This window comes from Coptis chinensis, chromosome 5, assembly GCF_015680905.1.
Source record: "Coptis chinensis isolate HL-2020 chromosome 5, ASM1568090v1, whole genome shotgun sequence".
NCBI lineage: Eukaryota > Viridiplantae > Streptophyta > Magnoliopsida > Ranunculales > Ranunculaceae > Coptis > Coptis chinensis.
Genome location: NC_141460.1, coordinates 11,316,639 through 11,324,479, shown reverse-complemented (window position 1 = coordinate 11,324,479; position 7,841 = coordinate 11,316,639). Strand labels below are relative to the sequence as shown.

General features: G+C 37.6%; 1 long non-coding RNA gene across 1 annotated transcript; it reads right to left on the bottom strand.

Moving 5' to 3' along the window:
* Positions 1-444: 444 nt before the first annotated feature.
* On the bottom strand, positions 445-2,725 carry LOC147496665 (uncharacterized). The gene is made up of 3 exons (XR_015196675.1): positions 2,577-2,725; positions 1,698-1,853; positions 445-519 (listed from the first exon to the last, which is right to left on the bottom strand). It is a non-coding gene; the product is annotated as an uncharacterized LOC147496665 (long non-coding RNA).
* Between the last annotated feature and the right edge of the window lie 5,116 nt (positions 2,726-7,841).

The following is a 7,841-nucleotide window of genomic DNA, read 5'->3' as shown; positions in this document are numbered from 1 at the left end:
AAGCAAAGAAAAATTTTATCCTTATTACCTCTTCACCCATCACAAAGCGCGGAATTCAAAGCATCAAAAAAAAAAAAATTCAAAGCATCTCATCCGGAAATTAAAAATCCCAAAATTTCGATTAACCCATTGCCACGAGATTCATTTGCACCAATCGACACTTTAAAAAATTAGTGCAATTTAGAAATCTAAACTATCGTGGTTTCAAAATTAGTGCAATTTAAGTGCACAATGAACATCAACTTAAAACAATAATTGAAGTAAATAATAAACCAATGAAAATGATGAAATAATAATATGTACCTCTTTCGCCCCCGTTGCATAACTTCTCGAGGCAATCACAAAGAGGCCTAATCGTAAAAAACAAAAGAAAATACTGGACTTAAAAACAAACAAACGAAGAAAAAAAAAAGAATAGGTTTTTATTATTATTAATTTATTTACCAAAGAAGTAACACCTCCGGGATTAGTAAACTTTTGTTTCAACAGTCCCAACATCTTAAAACTCCCTCTGATTTACTATCAAAACAGAAAAAGAATAATTCCAAAGAACTTCGATTATACAAGAAAAAATAGATCTTGAATGACGGAAAATAGATCCGCTTTGGTTTCTTCACCTTTTTTGGAATATCTAGTATTGAGTAGGGAAAGGGACTCACCAAACAGAGAAATGCTTCGAGTCATGAAATATAATGGACATATTACAGTATCGTTGTAAATGCAGGAAATGAGACTGACTGACTTAGTTACGGAAAAGAAAAAGTAATCCTAGATGTCTAAATTCCATATAATGCTATCTTTCATAAATTCTTTCAAAAAGATTGCAATCGTGAAAGAAAATGCTACTATGAGATTGTCTCTACAAGAGAACACCTTGCACAACTATTTTCTATTTTCGACAAGTCATGCATGCTGTGTGGCAAAGCCATAGAATCCATTCATCATCTTCTTTTGAATTGGCATTTTACGAAAGCAATGTGGTATCTTATTCCCTGGCAACTCAGTTTGACACAATTTCAAAGCTTGCAGGTCAAGCAATGGATTGATCTATGGTATAATCAACTAACTGGGTGGTTCATTGATAGAATTATTTGGACTAAAATCGCCTATTTTTGTGTTTGGAACATTTGGCTTATAAGATGCTCAAGGTACCACAACAAAAGACCACGAACTTGTTTTCAAAGATGGCAAACAAGCTCTTTGTGGCATCGAAATCTTGAAACTCAATTCTCAGGGGCAATTATCACCAAGATAGTCCAATGGATCCCACCAGAAAAATAATTCTATGAACTTAAAACTGATGCTTGTTTTAAACATTGCAATATTTCTAGTTATGGCTATACCAACAGAGATTGTAATGGTGATTTTACTGCAGGGGGAACTGAACAAGGAAGGGACCTCACAGCTAAAGCAGAAAGTAGAGGGATGCTCCAAGCAACCAATGGAGCAGGAAATTCAATTACACACACCTAGATAATACATTATCCAATGGTAATTTTTCTACTATAGAAAATGTTCTAATAAGTGGGTCAAGAGATCAGGAGACAAAGTAGCTCGTACTTTATATCAGTGAGGCTACCTAAATGACTTATCTACACCATCGGTCCACCACTCAAAGCCTGAATAACCCAAACCCATCAATTATATTCAAAATTCACCTGAACTAGTTGATTTTAACCAAAAGAAGTAGCAAGTACCTGGGCTTGCTGAAGTGAAGCCATGGCTTGAGGATTAAGAGCAGCTTCAGTAGGAGGTGTTGGAAATGCCGACGTAACATCAGAAGTGAGAGTGCCCATAAAAAGATTGCAATGTGTACTTCAACTTTAGAAATGTATGTGTTCCTATCTGCTATACTTCAAAACAAACCACGGGAGATTTTTGTTTTAGTCAGTCAAAGTCACTAGATTTAGCATTCATTAAAATACATCATACAGGAGAGCATGGTAACAGTTCAAAGTTACAAGTTTAGCAAGCTATACTTCCAAATTTTATTTTCTGTTTTCCAACAAACCTCCACATAAGGAGGGTTTGGCGTTTTGGCGTGAGTGCCGGTTTATTAAATCCAATAAAATTGATAGTACACTTATTATACTCATTAGTGCAACAAAAGCAGCCTATCACTTAACTAAACTAACCATAGGGTGGGTAGGCAGCTAAGGTGAATTTGAATGTAATCTACTTGAGAATAATGCATAGTTCGTAAACCCTCCGCTCCGGAAAACGAGGATTAAACACCTACTATAGCCCAATAAAGTTGAATTCCTAGAATACAAAAAGGCAGCTCATAGTCTCATACAACATTAAAACAATAATGGCCTTATCACTAAAAGACATACTTGCGAGAAACCCGAAGATGATGTAAGAGTAAAAAGGTCGCTCATACATCAAAAAAAGAAAGCATTCTAATCACAATGGACGACATATTTCATATTATTTTGCCGAAGTTCAAACACTTAATGTATACTCAAAAAGGATGCTTACACTAATCGGTTAGTAGAGTAAGCGCCATTTCAGATGGGGTAAAAACATAAACACTAGCGCTTCTTACAAAATCTTTGCTTCAAGGAATGACATACCAACTGCCTAAGAGTTCTCGCCTAATGCTTTGTCAATTGCATCCATATGTTTCCGGAGATTCTTCCACTTTACAACAAAATGAGCAAAAATAGGTGAGCAAAAATTTCAAGAGACAACCGCGAATGCAAAGGAGGATGCATTACAAAAAGAAAATAAACAAACCCGATCCATGCTTAATGAAAGACCTAAAAGAAAGAAAATGTAACTATCGATTGCTTGAAGTATTTGAATGCTCAAATTAGCGATCAATTTTGAGCGAAACTATGCACATATTATAATGTAAAACAAGTGGATGCACCATTGTGTCCACAATTGCAATCTTTTAGGTTTTATTGCTTAACTTCTATCATAATCGCATCATGCAAACTTAATTTCGGCCTCCTCAATAAACTGAAATGAAAACAGAGGATGTTCATCAATGAGTAATCGTTAACACACAAGATTTATTTAGATCACACAATTCACAGGTGTTCGGATACGATCGGCTCCACCACGAAGAACAATTGTTGTTGTCCTACCGATGGACGCCAACCACGCGTGGCATAACCGCAGAAACTGTCCACCACTCTCCCTCCTCCTTTATCCGGGCTTGGGACCCGGCAAAGGTAAAGACTTTCATTACTTTGTAATCGGGCGGAGTTAAAAACGGGTTGTTATCTCTTCAACCTGCAAAAACAAAAAACTTTCATAATATAACATTCTTATAAACCATCTAGCCATCATACCATCATAACAAGCTATAGTGCACAAGTTCGTTATGTCATTCTTACATCTTGCAAAAGGCTCGTTACCATTACTTACAAAAACATACTCAAAAACCAAAATAGAAAAAGTTTGCATATCCCACACAATAGATTACTCATACTGCAACCTTGATTCAAGCCAAATCAAAGGCCCCCCTTCAACAAAATCACTAAGGTCCGAGCAGCCAAATTGAGGTCCATCATAAATAGGAGCATTGGGAACCAAGACTTCCTGGATGTAGATCTTTTTCTCCCCTCCAAGGACGACTCTGCCATGGCAAATATTAGCGGTGGTAGTCATAACATATCCCCTAGCAACCGGAACACCATCTCTACCTAATAGGATAACCTTAAGAGGTGCACTTTCAACGTTTCAGGAGGGTTTGCGGGGAGGGTTATTTGGAGGGTTCACAGGAGGGTTCACAGGAGGGTTCGCAGGTTCAAACATATTCATTAAATTCTGTTGAGACGAACGGCGAACTGAGTTGGAACCAACATCGGTTCCGGGTGTTGTATCCCCACACGGCGGTTGACTATTCGACATTCCATTGTTGGTTACAAGCTTAAGCATATCCTGACAAAATGAAAAACAAAACTAAGATTTATATATATGATGAAAGCAATAAGTTTTATATTTAAGGCAAACTCACCATCAACACACCCTCAACTCTAGCTATAGAGGACTTCATCTCACTCATTTCACCCTTAAATTCAGAATTTGATGAAGACCTTGCTTACCGCTAACATCACCTTCGCAATACTTTATGCGTTTTAATTGCTTCTAGAGAGGTTAGAGCTGATTCCACGAGTCCTATTCCTTTTGTCCGCTCCTAAAACTTCGGGTCAATAGGTCATTATCAAAATCAAGATGAGTTGCACTGCCTCTCCACTTGAAGTTGCATTTTTCTTTTCTTTTGAGCAGCCTCCACCAATTCCTATAGTGTTTTCCATGGAAATTAGTTCAAAACTAGCAAGTTAGTACAAACTTAAGGTAAATCGGTCGAGAAAAAAAAATTGTCTATAATAACAAAGACTTAACAAAATTATAGTTGGAACTCAAGTGAAATGCAAACTCACATAACGGGCTCGAGCACTCTCCAAAACAGTTCCATTTACGACGTTCATGTCCCCGCTTTCCAACTGTCTACCCGTCCATGTATCTTGTCGATTTTGTTTATTCTACATGTACATTGGTAAATAATTGTTAGCATATCGTGATCAAAATTTAAAAGTTTATGGAAAGACACCTACCATTTTATGCAACATGTTGGCATAATGATCCCCCCAAGTGTATGTCGAGAATCATTCAGTTTTATATTCTCACCATTCTTCGCTTTTCTTGCCATCACTTCAGGAGTGTTCTCATATAGTACAAACTGTTCCCAATGATTTGGATCAATACCATCTGGGCATGCGGCGATTTGTTCTTCCAAGGTCTCAAACTTATTCAATATATCTTTTCTCAAGACCCATTTTCCATATCTAAACTTAGTACAAAAGTTTTTTTTCTGCATGTGAACGAGCTAGTGCTTGGTCGACATTTGTAACTTCAAATTCACGCTGTAAAACACAAGTTATATAGTAATGTGAATGAAGCTAAAACTCAAAATGTCTAGTATGCATTAAAAAAAAATCAGAGGTAAACCTTACCATTAAGGCATTCCAAACCTTATCCTTGAAGTCAGGATGTACAAGCCTCCAATCAGTGTAACTAATTGGGATACGAGCTCGAATAAGACTACCAAAGACGTAGTATTCCATCCGGAGGCATTATCACCAACGACAACACCATCAATATCAATCAATACAGGTAACTTCCTAACATTTTTTCTGATTCTTGCATATGCCTCAAGGTCGAGATGCCCGTGGAAACTGAAGTAGAAGGTCGTGATGCATGTGAGGCGAGAACCGGAAGGTTGAGATGCACTAGGCTGTGGTTGACCTGATACCATTTCAAATGAAATCCTAACATATATTGCAAAATAGTCTATTAGTAGTCTGGTACTGAAAAATATAATCATGAAAGGTGAGAAAGAAGAATAAATAAAAGTATATAAACAATTCAATCCAAACAAAAGTATTTCATTACCTTATCACACATACCACCAATTTAATAAACCCGAGGAGAGATACATAACAAACAAAATGAATAATAATAATAATATACACAATAAGCATACATATTAAGACTGGAAACTTTAAAGCAAAAAATTGTATCATAGTTTGGAAACTAAAACAATTACAATCAGGTTAAGCACTTCATCAAAGGCTTCAAATTAGGTTGGTCCTCAAGGGTAGATTGGAAAATAGTTGGTACATCTAGTGAGTCAACTCCACACGTCAATCGCCTCGGTGAATGGATGACTACCGACCAATTAGGATTTTTCAAGTCCTTCGAGTAAAACACTTGACTAGCTTCGGGCGAGAATGACCGCTCATCAAAGTCTCGATCAACACTTTTCATCTTATTAAGATTGACCAACACCAAATTAGAGTCCGGGACGAGCTTGCAGCCATTGGTCTTGTCCTCCACCCTCACCCAATTGCAATAAAAGACTACTTGTTGAAAGTCCGTATAGTCCGGCTCTAATATTTGTTCAATAACCCCATACCACTTCGGCCGATGCATCATCTCTGGATTTTTGTCTTTCCTACTTGACGTAAACGGCGAATTGATTGCCTCCATGCAAACACCACTATCTTGTGTGGCAACTGTTTGATCATGCGACCTAGTAGAAAAGACAAAACCATTGATGCGGTACTTTCTATACATTTTAGCTTGGTGCAATGGTCCTTCAACTAATCGCCATAAGTCACTCTTGGTGTCATTTGCAGCCAATAACCGTAAAAAGGCGATAGTTAGAAAGCTAATATTACTAACTTCAGATTTCCTATTTAACTAATGGATGAATTAAACAATACCTTGTTATATAACCCGCACAATGAAATCTGTTTGTATCCGCGCGCCGACTTTGCAACCCCTTTTTCTACCTACCAAGAGATTGTAAGGAGCGGTATTCACTACAAATCATTCATGCAATTACGCATGAGTATTTTCATGTAGAGTACTAGAGTGGGTTTAGAAACCAAATGTGTCAAAAAAAAACACACCTGTAGTAATCATCAAGCTTTTCGACGTCTAGTCGAAACAAGACCCATCTACGTATTTGAATCCATTGTTTAACACTTAAGGTCACAGTCTTACCATCGAGCAAAGGCCCTTCATCACTATACTCGCCATCTTCATCCAGAAAGGCCACACGCTTCGATTTATGATTTCCATCCCGCGAATTGGGCATATACTCCATAGCATACCTAATCGACTTCGAAACAATATAACGACTACGAATGGACCCTTCAACATATCGTTTATTCTTTCGGGAATATTTTTACACTCTTTCATCGCCCTATTAGAATAAGAAATTTAAGTATACACTTTTCAATTTTAAAATCCAATTATAGAAAAAGCTAGAGAAGATATTAAGGTAAAAGTAATTTACATACCGTTCAAATGGAAACATCCACCTTTGATGCACAGTTCCACAAAGAAGCGCATCATCGACCAAATGCACCATGAGGTGGATGTCGATATCAAAAACGATGGTGGAAAATATTTTTCAAGCACGACAATGCTTCGCAACCATGTACTTGGCCTCTTGGATATGTTGCGGACTAAGACTTTAGAGCACAACAAGTTGAAGAATAAGCTTATCGATGAATAGCTCTTCGCAGTCACGATGTTTAGGAAAAGCATGTTGAAGCATCTGGGGTAGCAAATAACACATAATGACATGATAGTCATGAGATTTCATTACGAGCAAACCCGGTGGATTTAAAGTGACAATGTTGCTTTCGATTTGATGAGAAACCGTAAGGAAGCTTCAAGTCCTTCAAAATTTTGCAGAAATTTAACTTTCGTCTTTAGCTAAGACAAATGGAGCCTTCGGTTTTATTGGTTTCCCCGCGGATCGGTCCGATTGCATCCATCGATTAATCGCGGAATTCAAGATCTTCCTCATATCTTCTCGCACCTCCATCGTATCCTTTGACTTGTCTTTCTTGTCTAGGATGTAATTTAGTAGATGTTCCGCAACATTTTTCTCGGTATGCATCACATCAACAACATGTCGGATTTATGAGTGGGCCAATAGGGCATATCCCAAAAATAGACCTTTTATACCAAGCCTCAGAATTTGAACATCTTCATCATCTACACTATCATCCAAATTCACATCGGATGTGCTTCTTTTGCTACCGGTTGGGATTTTACCGGCTTATACTTGATATGACTCCACCGCCGATATACTTTTTCTCCACTTAACCTTAGTGGAGCAATGTTCAACTCTTGATCTTTAAGTCCCAAGTATTTGCCGGCCGAAACGGGTGACCTAATGGAAGAAAGGGGCGATAGTTTGTGTAAACAATCTTCTTTGCATGCTCAAGATATATCGATTGAGTGTTATCTCGAACAAATTGGACATGCTTTGTAACCATGTGTTATACAGCCCGCTAAGTTTCCAA